This window comes from Phocoena phocoena, chromosome 5 (assembly GCF_963924675.1).
Source record: "Phocoena phocoena chromosome 5, mPhoPho1.1, whole genome shotgun sequence".
NCBI classification, from domain to species: domain Eukaryota; kingdom Metazoa; phylum Chordata; class Mammalia; order Artiodactyla; family Phocoenidae; genus Phocoena; species Phocoena phocoena.
The window spans coordinates 43,998,416-44,011,590 of NC_089223.1; positions in this window are offsets into that span (position 1 = coordinate 43,998,416).

The following is a 13,175-nucleotide window of genomic DNA, read 5'->3' on the forward strand; positions in this document are numbered from 1 at the left end:
TGTAAAAACCTAAAGTTATAAAATTTCTAGAAGAAAACATGGAAGAATAATTTTTATAACCCTGTGATAGGCAAAGGTTATTTAGATACAACAAAAGCACAGTCTATGAAAAAACAAAATGAAAAATTGGACTTTATCAAAATTGTCTGCTCTTCTAAAGATACTGTTAAGAGAATGAGACAATAAGCCACAGACTGGGAAAATATATTTCCAAAAAATATACATGATTAAAAAATTTGTATCTAGAATACATAAAGATTCTCAAAATTCAGAAAAAAATTAACTTAATTTTTAAAAGAACTAAAGACACTTAAGCAAAAACAATATATATATATGAATGCAAATAAGCATATGAAAAGATGCTTAACATGGTTAGTAATTAGAGAAATGCAAATTAAAACCACAACGAGATACTCCTATGCACCTATTTGAATGGCTAAAATCAAGATTTAAAAACAAATCAGTAGAGGTTGGTGATACCAAGTGTTGGTGAAGATATAGAGGAACTGGAACTCTCACACACTAATGGCAGAACTACAAAATAGTACAACAACTTTGAAAAATGGTTATCAGTTTTTTAAAAAGATTACCATGAAATCCAGCCATTTCACTCTTAGGTACTTACCCCAAGGTAAATGGAAAAAAAGTGTCCATTATAAAGATCTGTACACAAATGGTCATGTGAGTTTTATTTATAATGGCCCAAACTGGGAAAAATCCAAATGTCCATCAACAGGTGAATGGATAAACAAATTATGGCATATTTACACAATGGAATACTACTTGGCAACAAAAATGAATAAACTATTGACACATGATACATCATGACTGAATCTCAAAATATTTATGATAAATGACAAAATGAGTATAATCTATATAGTTCTATTTATATAAAATTCTAGAAAGTGCAAACTAAGGTACAGTGACCAAAAGCAAATTAATGATTGCATAGGGATGACAAAGGTATGAAAGGGTTAAAGGAAGGTGCAATGGAAAACCTTTGGGGACAATGTATTTCTACATATTAGCAACAAACAACTGAAAAGTGAAAGAAAGAAAGCAGTATCATTTACAATAACATCACAAAAATACCTAAGAACGTTATTGTAATGCAAGACCACTTCCCTGAAAACTATAAAATATTTCTGATAAAAATTAAAGATTTGAATAAATGGAAAGAGAAACCACATGCATAAATTTGAATTTTCAATATTGTTGTTATCTATTCTGCCCAAATAGATGTATACATTCAACACAAACCCAATAAAATCTCAGCGATCTTTTTCAAAGAAATTGACAAATCAATTATAAAATTCATATGGAAATGCAAATGACCTAGATTCTACAACATATTATTTTAAAAAGACAAAGTTGGAGGACTTAACACTAGCTGATAAAGCTATCAAGACAGTGTGGTATTGGCTTAAAGATAACATGAACAAATAGAACAGACAGTTCAGAAATATACCCACAGCATATATGGTCAATTGATTATCAACCAAGATGCCATGTAAATTTATTGGGGAAAGAAAATCTTTTTGCAAATGATCCTGGAATGATTAGATACCCTTATGAAGAAAAAAGGTAAACCTCAACTCCTACCTCACTCCATGAACAAAAATTGATGTGAGATGTGACATAGATCCTCAAACAAATGCTGGAAACATGAAGCATCTAGAAAAAAGCATAGGACAATATTTTCATAATCTTAGACTTGGTAAGGATTTCATAGAAAGAACAGATTAAACTGGTAGCCATAAAAAAGAATGTCTTGTCCGTTTAAAATATGAAATATTATTTTAAAAGTCCCTTTACTACCATCCACAATACTGTCTCCCCACTCCCTTCTTCAATACAATAAGCTCTTTATAATTAATTATTGTCGGTAGTGGCATCAATATTGTGTTATTGGTGGTGGTTGTAGCACTAGTGGTAGAAAAGAAAGGAGTACTAGTAGAGAACTAGTACAGGAGGAGAGAGAGGAGGAAGAGAAAGAGAACAGGAGGAGAATTTAGCTGTTCCTCTACTAAAAGACAAATATGAATATTTCCAGTTTCTTATTATTGCAAACAGGATACAATAAAAAGCCTTGTACATGTTTCCTTGCGCATTTGAGCTAGTATATCTTTACAAAAGTGGAATTTGGTGATCACAAAAAATGTTCTCAAACTGCTTATACCTAATTAAAATCGATGAGTACATAAGGCATTTAGGGGAAAAAAAAAAGAAAAGATGTAGCTTCTGTAATACCACTGCAATTGATTCCCTTCTTAAAGTATAGTAAATGTTTAGTTGTGGTTTTGAAAATGTCCACAGTTTAGTGAGAGATAGACATATACACAAATAATCACATATGATAGAGAAAGAATTATAGTATAGATATGTAAAGTTACTCAGGAGTAAAAAGTAGGAAACTGTCTAGGAAAGCCAGGAAAGATATTCTCTCTCTCTCTCTCTCTCTCTCTCTCTCTCCCCCTCACACACACACACACACACACACACACACACACACACACACACACACACACACAAAGGTATTTGAACTGAATTCTAAAGAACAAGTAATCTGAAATACTGAGAAAGAGAGAGAGGAAAAAAAATTTGGAAGAGGGAAAGAGAACATATCATGAAAAGAGTGCCTTTAACTCTGTCTTCAGATGCCATCTGGATATAGTTTCCCCAATAACCTCAGGAAAATCACAAATGTTATCAGAGGTAGAAATAGCCTTCAACCAATTTTGCATTTTACATACGATGCATCTGAAGCTCTAGTCCAAACTGATTTTCCCAAAACTATAAGCTTGTTAGTGAAAACCTCAAGGGAAGAATTCAGGTCCACTTATTTTTAGTTCACTATTTTTATACTACAATGAGCTGCCTCCATAAAGCAACAAGGAGGGTTTAAAAAAAAAAAAGAGTACTCCTACTGTCATAAATATCATTTTATTCCAAATTCATCAGGTTCAAATAAATACTACTACTTTCAAAAAACACACAAAGATAATTGTTATGGTCTCTCTCTAGCCCTATAAAATTCTAAAAGATCTTCTGATTTAAAATATGTTTTACTATTAAACATGGCTCTTAGAGTCTAATTCTTTTAATTGACAATCTACGAATGCTAGTAGAATGAGTCTATATTTATCAGAATATTATTAATAAGTAGAAGCTTAATAAATTATTTATAAAATCAATAAATTACATATTAAATGTACACTATATGCAGTACTGTATTGGGTGCTCTGGAGCACACAGACATTGCAATTTGGCACCCATTACCTACCCTGCAGTTTATTTGTGCTACTTTAACTCATGAGATATGACATCTGAAATATCTGGGTTTATATGCTGGCTCCACTTCCTTGCTATGAGATTTTGGCCAAATAATCAAACCTTTTTAAGCTTTGATTTCTTCCTCTACAAAATGAAGTAATAATATTACCCAGTTTATGAGTTGTAGTGAGTATTAAATGAAATGAATTCGAAGCAGTCATCATATTGCTTGACACACAGTAAGTGGTCATCAATACATATTGGGTGACATCATCATAATCACCATTTTTATCATCTTCTTCTTGACACGATGGTCTAGGTCTATGTGTTAGTTTGGGTCTCTAGAAAACAGAGCCTGGATCAAGATTAAGTGGTGGTGCTTTCTTTGGGATGTGAAAACCAGGGCAATGAAAGTGAGGAAAAAAGGGAAATGAGGCAAGAAAGGATGGAAAGCCATGCAAAATGACTTGTTAACATGCTGGCCACAGCTTCATGATGAGTCGTAAAAAGACAGAGGAAATCCTTCAGCAGAAGCATCTGCTTGGCCATACAGGGCTTCTTCAGATGAGCCATGTGGCTGTGTGGTTGGAATTGTCCATGGAAAAGAGGAAGAAGGGGTCAGGGATACTTACTTTCTCCCTCCCATCTTCAGTTTCCCAGTGATCAAAGTTTGTTCCATGGGAATTAGCACACCACACTTCTGGACTGTGTCATCCAGCTCTTCAGGTGGCCACTTAAGATGCCAGATGCCACACCCAGGACTGGGATCCGTTCAAGTCTAAAGAGATGACAGGAGTCAGAAACTGTGAGTTGTAGTCAGTAAACCTGACTACACTGCAGAAACCACAGAGAGTAACAGTGGTTTCTATCTGAAATAGTACATAAAAACTGTGTCAGATATGCTCTGGTTCTCACATACCAACAGCCTGAAATTAGAGACCTCTCATAAAAGTGTATTAGTCGGGTTTTGCTATAATAATGCTGCATAAGAAACAACCACCAAATTTCAAGAGTTTAAAACCAACAAAATATTTATTTTTCCCTCACAGGTCTGCAGGCTGGCAGTGGATTGGCTGAGCTCAATTAGGCTCAGCTTGGCCAATGTTCAGGCTGGTTCCTTGCATCTCTGATTCTGGGACCCTGGCAAAAGGACCTGTGGCTACCTATGGCATGTTCTTCTCATGGCAGATTGTAGGTGCTTAAAGGAGGCAGATGGAAGCTTGCTGTGCCTCTTTAAGCCTTGGCTCAAAGCTGGCACACTATCACTTCTGTGAAAAACAGCAGCAATAACTCACAAAATCAAGCTTATAATCCACATTGTTCTAAAATCCCTAGCAGTGCCACTAATCAAACCAATCCCCAGTATTGATATTTTCTATTTCTTCAGGATAATCTATATTTATTAATAGCCAAAGTAGCATGGGTATTTATTTTAACAAATTTTGTTTCCATAATCACATTCTGAATCCTTTGAGGTGTCACTTCTTCTGAGGCATCTTCTTTGTACTAAAATTTGATTATTGAACACAACTTGGATTTTACATCATTAGCAACACCATTTGCTCCTATTAACACACCCAGAGACAAAGGACACCTAGAGAAATGTAGAACTCCAAGTACTATGCATTCATGAACTGCAATTCAAAGTCCCTAGGCAATAGGGTTCTTGATACCAAGAATAACCTAGCTGTTCCGTAGCCTTCTTCCAAGCGCCATGTGTTTGCTTAGTTAACACACTAAACTTTTTTTTTTTTCTTTTTACTATTGCCAGCATTGCAAAGTCAAAATAGCTGTGGAGGAACAAGCTGTTCTGCCTCATGTCTCATCAACATTCCTTGTTCAGTGTATCAAAACACAGAGAGCATAAAGAGCAAATGCAACAACTCCAAAAAGTTCCCTATTGGGGATTTGCTTCCTGTGAAACTATCCACAGCTGCCTACTCAGAACAGCAGAAGAAAGGTGGGTCTCCTTGTCAAGTCCAAAGGAAGTCACAGCAAGCAAGTATGGATTTAAACTCTCATCTTGTCACTTGAAAAACAAAAATCAATTATGTAGGCCCGCATGAACTAATATCAAGTTAAAGCTTGCAAAAAGTTTTCTTGCCAAAAAACCAATTTAAAATTATCAGCAGAAGTTATACTCCAAGTTCATTAAAGAAACAAAGTCATTGAACTAATTCTAACCCAATCACCTTTCTAACCTAGGAAGGATTTTCGTTTCAAACAGCAGCCATATTGCAAGCTGTCCTACGCCAAGCACATAAGATGGGTCCATATAAAGAAAGCTAAGAGGAGAGACTGATAAGATGATCATTGCCACTTTCATTCAGGTCACAGTTCAGCTAATCAACTTTGCCTTTAAGACAGAACAAAATAAATAGGAGAAAGATTAATCTATTTGAACATATATAAAATTAAATATTCAATGTATAGTCTTTCTCCTATTCATGATCTTGTAATTCAGTTAATATCTATCCCAACAAAATAGTTTCTATTTGCATAATTAAAACATGAAATTCTCATTTAACATGACGACAGTTCAGAGTTAGGATAATATTTGAACTAATACTTAATAATTACTACTATTATAATTTACAGATGAGTCACAATAAAAATAGCCAAAGAGAACATTTGCCACACAGTAGTGATTTTTATAGAATACTGGAAAGAAGTTGTTGCCTTTCCAATAAAAGTCAAGATGACCTAAACCACCAGTCCCCTTTACCTCTGCTTCTACCTTCCTGCAGCATAAAGGGAAGAAATCTCTCCCAGGTGTTCTTTCCAAATGGCTACAGTAGACAATTGTGCATAGACACAGGGGTGATAGCCACATGCCCTATGTTCCAGCCATGCATTAAGTCCAGAAAGAGAGAGAGCCAGAAGAGGAATAGTATGGTAGGAAAGACAATACACTAAGTCTAAACTTGAGCAACGGCAGATAGAGAAACTGATAATTCTCTGATCGCAGAGGTCATGCCTAAAACAAAACAGGTCAACTCAAAGTAGATTATGAGGATTATTATTTGGTACAGAATTTACAAGAGAAAATGGTACAGAGCCAGGTGACAAAAAAGATTATGAACAAGATAGACCTAATCTTTTCTATATCCTCTCCTTGCTTTAAAATGTTTCACTTATATTTTGGTGATGAAATATTGAGTCAACACTAGCACCTCATACTGGATATAACAGCATGCACCTTTTTAAAAATTTGCTGTTTTAGTCTTTATGTAGAGAATTCCTCTACTTATTATGGTAAAAAGCTATGCTGCTATAATTAAAACACCTAACAATATAGTGACTTAAATAAACCATTTTGTGTCTTATACCAAACAGCTCTGAGGACAGCAATGCAATTTGGTGGGACAGCTCTGCTCTGTTCCATCATTTGAGGTTCCAGGGCATCACTGTCACCTAGATGGTTGAAAATGGATGACCAGGGATTCCAGCTGGAGGAAAATGGAAGGCATGAAGGAGGCACACCCACTGCCTTCAGGACTAGGGTCAGAGTTTAGACACCTCACCTCCCCTCACCTATTGGAGAGAACTTAAGCACATCCAAACGCAAAGGAATATGGGAAATGTGGTCTGGTCTTGTTTTTTTAAAGTCACTATATTGTTGGGTCTCTTTATTATAGAAGCTTATCCTTTTACTCTAATTTATTGTCACATGAAAGAAGAGAATAAATTTTATTGAACAACTAGCAATCTCCATATTCCCAAAGAATGCCATGAAAAAGAGATGATTTTTATTAGTACCTTTAAGAATCTGTATATAAAAATTATTTCTGTTCACAATCTGTTCCTAAATCACAGGGAAAAATTCAATGGAAGGAATTTCAGAGATAACCTAGTTTAAACCTCTAACACATGAGAAAACCAAGGCCCAGAGGTGTGAAGTTGCCTGCTTAAACAGCTGATAAGAAAAGCAGGAATGTTTATACATTCTCGGCCCAGCATTCTTCACAGCCTGCCATGAACCAGCTAAAATATGCACTTGCCTAAGTCATCCGAACACCTCCAATAAACCAAAAAAGGTTGGGCTCCAAAGGAGATTTTTTTCTCCTCCTAAATTAGGTGGTTTAGCTATCTAGCCAATTCAGAAGCCCCAATAAATGCTATGCTCTATTTTATATTTTAATGTAAATAATTTATTTACATCAAAGAGGAATTGGGAAGTATTGGGGGCTGTGCATTTAGCAGCATCCTTGGCCTCTACCTACCAGATGCCAGTAGCAACCCTCCCACTCCCCAGCTGTGACAAGCAAAAATGTCTCCAGACATCTCTAAATGACCACTAGGGAGAAAATTACCTCCAGTTGAAAGTCACTAACTTACGCTGTTAGGGGAAAAAAAAGAATTAAGACATGGAAAAAAGATCTCAGAGACAGCTACATGAATGAGCAAGAATTTGCCACCTCCTTCCCACCGCAAGGGGGAAGAAAAATAAAGAGCTAGAAAAATAATCCTCAATAATGAGAACATGCATCAGTAATAAACTCTGAGCCATTCCTTAGGCCAAGTTCTGGAGAGGTGGCAACACCACCAGATAGGTTTGTGGGGTTCAAGAACAGAGGGGATTTGCAATCTATTGTCCTAGTTTAAAGTCCCGGGAGATGTTAATATCTCAGAGAAGAAATAGGTGCAGGCCAACTGGGAGACAGCTTAGGGATCAGGGACACGAGTGGGGCTTGGTGATGTCAAGGATCCGATGGTCCCCACTTCAACATCACATCTTGCTGCTACTTAAAGTAACTCCAGAGAAAGAGGAAGGATTCCCCAAATTTAATAAGGTTAATTTTCTGCTACTCCAACTTAAAAAGAGGCTGAATATTAGTTTCCCAGGGCTTCCATAACAAATTACCAAAAAGTGAGTAGCTTAAGACAACAGAAATTCATTTCCTCATAGTTCTGGAGGCTAAAAGTCTGAAATTAAGATGTCAGCAGGGCTGAAGTCTCTAGGGAAGAATCTCTCTTTGCCTCTTCCAGTTTCTGATGGTTGCCAGCAATCCTTATCCTTCTTTGACTTGTAGATGCATCTCTCCAATCTCTGAGCCCACCTGCACATTTCTCCCTGACTGTGTTCACGTGTTCCACTCTTCTTATTAGGGCCCACCCTGATCCAGCATGACCTCATGTTAAGTTGATTATATGTGCCAAAACCCTATCTTAAAATAACACAAACCCTATCTTAAAATAACACAAATTTGTTTATTCTTTTGTTTTTTGTTTATTCTTTTTTTTTTTTGCTGAGCCACGCATGCGGCATTTGGGATCTTAGTTCCCTGACTAGGGGTTGAACCCAGGCACTGCACAGCAGAAACATGGACTCTTAACCACTGGACGGCCAGGGAAGTCCCTGAACATGAATTTGGGGAGGGGCATTATTCAGCTCAGTTACGGATTACAATAGAAGTTAAGCAAGCTTTAGAAAAATAAAATTATACCTTTTGCCTGCCTGAGTTTGTGGCTTACACTTTGTACCTATCACAGACAATAAAGAAAAATGTGTAACTCTACCAATAATGGCTAAAAATTGTATGTTCTAGATCTTGAGTAATAAACAATTTCTCCACTATGGTTCTGAGGAAGATTCAGATTCTTCTTCCAGCATAAAAGACAGTTATATTGTAACATGTGTTAAATCACCCACTATAAAGGCAAATCACTGACACATATAATTGGCCCTTAAAACCTTTTTTGAAAGGTTAACTTGAATTAAAATAAAAAGAAGAGTATATGAATAACTTTCACCTCACTGGCTAGTAGAAACCATTCTGCCTCAGTGCGCTTTTCTTCTCTTGTAAAATTGGTCAGGAATATCATGGTACCAGCACTAAGAGAGGGCATTCATGTCTAATATGTGATTTTGAGCAAGGCAAAAATAGAAGAGCGAGAGGCAGAAAATGGTCTTATCAACAACAACTACACACTCAGTATAATTCACAGCTGGACTCCAAACTATGCCCCCATTTATAGAAATTCACATTTCCTTCTATTTTGCCCACATTGTTAAAACAACCATGCAAAATTAAGAGAACATCAGCAGTGCACCAAGCTGAATCTGATGTGGGAAATTCTGATGGAAAGAGCACAGGGTTTATTATAGTGTCCAACCTGCCTTTTTGTCTATTTATCTGTTTGCACAGGGGAAGAGGATCACAAAGAAGATAAAGCTGAAGGAGATAACAGCCATTCCCTCACCAACAGGCAGACAGGTGGTGCCGAGCAGAACGGCCTGACCAAAGCCACGCTGGGTGAGGAGTGTGCTGATGCTGTGCCACGCCCCCCAGCCCTGCCCTGGCCGGCACGTGATTACCACCTCCACAACCAAAGACATGTACGTTTGCAGGTACGTGAGCTCAGATTATACAGAGAAGACATGTTTCATACACAAACAGTTTTCAAGTTCCTACTGTGTACTAGGTCCTGTTTTACGTAGTTGTAGAAGGGAATATCAAGAATGGCAGTAACGTAGGAAAGAATCAGCCACAGGAGAGGTGACGTGAAGACTGAGTCAGAGGCACTGTTGCTTGGCAATGACCCTCAGTCCCCTCACTGTCACCTTAAAGAGTTGGGGGTGAGAAAACTAATGTTGGGGGGGGTCAACATTTCAGTTGAATATGAGCCATACAAACCTCTTTCAGGACTTTTCTTTTCTCCCTGTTTCTTCATCCCTGATCATGTCATTGTATTGCTCTGACCACATGACCTTTTTACCAAAGGGAGAAGAAATATAAAGAAATCTTAACACAGACGTTTGTGGAGATCATGTCATTTGCTAAACCCTAGATAGGATTCTGATAATATTTAAGACAAATGAATCCTGGGGAGCAGGGTTACATAAAATTTCTCAATCATATTCACCATTTATTTTGTGGTAATCCATCAATCTGGTGGACTGTTGGAAAATGTGGCAAGCTGAATCAGTTTTTAATTCATCCAAACATAGCATCTAGATCAATTATCAGAGTCTAGTTGTTTGATCACCCAGATGTGTCCTTAGTACCTGAAGTATTTACTAAATGGTAACTTAAGATAACCTCCTACTCAAAAGGAGAGACACAGTCACATGATTTATTAATTTATCCATCTATCCAGCAAGCCAGCCAGCCAGCCAACAATACTTATTAATCCCCTATTATAGGCCAGACATTGTGCTAAGCAATTAGGGATATCAAGAAGAAAAGAAATGATCCAAGTCCACAAGAAATTCATAATATTGTACAGTAGTCTCAAATATTTTTTATCGTATACCACCATCAGGAAAAAAAATTTGAGCACATACACCCAATACCAAAAATGTATATTTCTTTATATGTTAAGCAAGTAATACTGTACTAATAAAGTGTACGTATATATAATATATAATACTACTACCATATTCATAAAGTGTATATATGTAGATAGAGAAATTATATCAGAAGAAATACATACTAAAATTGAAGTTAAAAGGAATGAAATGAGAAATAAATAGTTCTAAACAGAGTAAGAGAAAGAGTTCAAAGGAAAAAACCAGACCCTTAAATCAGTAACATCAGGGACAGTATTGAAGAAGACAGGTCACAGGTAGTCCTAATGTGAGCTCTTCTAAGCACATCAGTGGCCTCAGTGTGGCTCCATTACGTTAGTCCCATCCACTGCTCACGCCAGACTGCCCTATTCCATCATTATGACTGCAGCATACAAGATTCCCAGGTGTGAGAGAGCAGTGTCAGCTAGTGCTACATAAATGACTTAGAATACAAATCTGGGGGACAGAGAAAAATAGTTTTGCTTTGGAAAATCCAAAACCACCTTAGTTTTCATTTTGTGTGGAAATTTAAAAGAGACTTCAGGATACTCACTGAAGCTTAAGAAGAAAAAAAAAATTACCACAAGTTCCTTTTTACAGTGATTAATAACATAACAAAAAATGAAAAGCCAAATTCTGCCACATTATGGGCAACCACCCTTATATCACTAAAAAGAATGATCTTATCATTGACAGATGCTAAGACTCAGTGGTTTGAATCACACCATGTGTTACAAATTAAAAGGGCTAAAATCACAATAACGCTAGTCTGGAAAACAACAGGAGAAAAACAATTGTTAGGAGCTGCAGGACCAACATTCAAAAGTAACCACATATATTAGCTCAAAAAAGCTGTGCATAAACCTATTAGTCCATGTGTGCATTGAACAAGTCTTGGTGCACTTTGCATAAAGCTTCCAATGGAAAAAAGTATCCATAATATGTTTCTACTTCTATTAAAAAGATATAAGTTTATATATAAGAAAAGGTATAAGAATATATACTGAGCTGTTAACATTACTTATATATGGAAGGGAGTTGGGAAAATGGAAACTTTTACCTTCTTAAACATCCATGTCTCTAAGTTTGAATTTTATAAGGATAATTTACTATTCTTATAATCTAGAAAAATAGTTATTTTTAACAAACAAAAAAACCAACTGAAAGAAATCATATTACAGTGTAATAAAAAACATTGTGAACTAAAAATCTGTAGACTTGGGTTCAAAAGATCAACGCTGCCACTCACCAGCCATGAAATACATGATCACTAATATTTTTGCTGGTGCTGGTAGTGGATGCTGTTAAAGCAAGAAAATTCAACCAACTGACTCCAAAGGACCCTTAAGTTTGCCCAAGTCACCTCTTCTATAATTCTGCTTCTGTCATATATATTGTATTCCATCACTGCCCCCTACCTTCTATATGCTGCATTACAACGGGCTCAAAAAGATGGGTTTTTTCCCACCTGTGATGGAGAAATGCACATACTAAAACTATCATATAATGGACTTTAATCTTTACAAGGCCTCCTAGATTCTCCCCCTAGACTACAGTTAGAGGATGGACAAGCAAAACTTCTTGGTGGAAGATGACATGTATGTATTGAATGGTCGTCTCTGGAAAATGAGGACTACCTACCACCCTCACTGGGGGTCTCCCCAGCCAGTGACCCAGGAAAGCACCCCATCTTTCTGTTCTGCTGAATGGCTCCTCCAGACCTAAGCAACCCTGGGTTTTAGTCTTGCATCCATCTCTACCCAGTGCAGCACCCAGGACAAGTTCTTTAACTCTCTGTCTGGGAGAACATACCAGGTGCCTATGTAAAAGTTAGGCTTTTTTTTCTTGCTGTACTACATGAGTTCACGGAGAGTGATTTCTTGGTAGCTTCTTGAATTTTATTTCAGTAAACATTTAGCAAGTGCTAGCATGTGCTAGATACTATGTCAAGAGCTGGATATGAGGGAGATATGGCCCCTCCCCTTAGTGTTCCATATAATAGTATCTCAAATTGGTACATGGAAACAGAAGTGAGAGATACACATTTTCATGCATAGGTTCATTTCTTCATGTTAAAAATGAAGAAGCCCTGGGCCTTATCCTCAAGGAGCTTACTTATTAATATTAGCTTTACACTGATTTACAGAAATAGAAGCGGGAGGTAGGATTTTTGAAAATCCTTCTGTGAGTCAGCACACAGTAAACATTTACTATGTCCTAGTCACTAGGCTCGATACCAGGGATACAAAAAAGGTGAAAACTACTTCCAAGAAGCTGATAGGAAACAAATTAGAGAGCGAGGCAGTGAGTACCCTGCACTGTGACTAATCAACCACCTCTCCCTGGAGGACTTGAGGAGTTTGTCCCTGAGGAAGGACCCAGGATCAGATCTTAAGAGATCATTTCTTGCTAGGTAAAGAACAGAAGAGAAGGGAGGTGGCCAGGAATACCACTCGACAGATGGGGGGAGAAAAGGAGAAAGGTAGGCAGGGGGTCCTGACTATGCCAGGATTAATCCAGAATAAATGTGCTGGAATTTAGGGTCCCCTGACATTATCAGTGGGGACTTTATTAAAATGCACTGAACTCTGGGAGATTCTCAGATCAT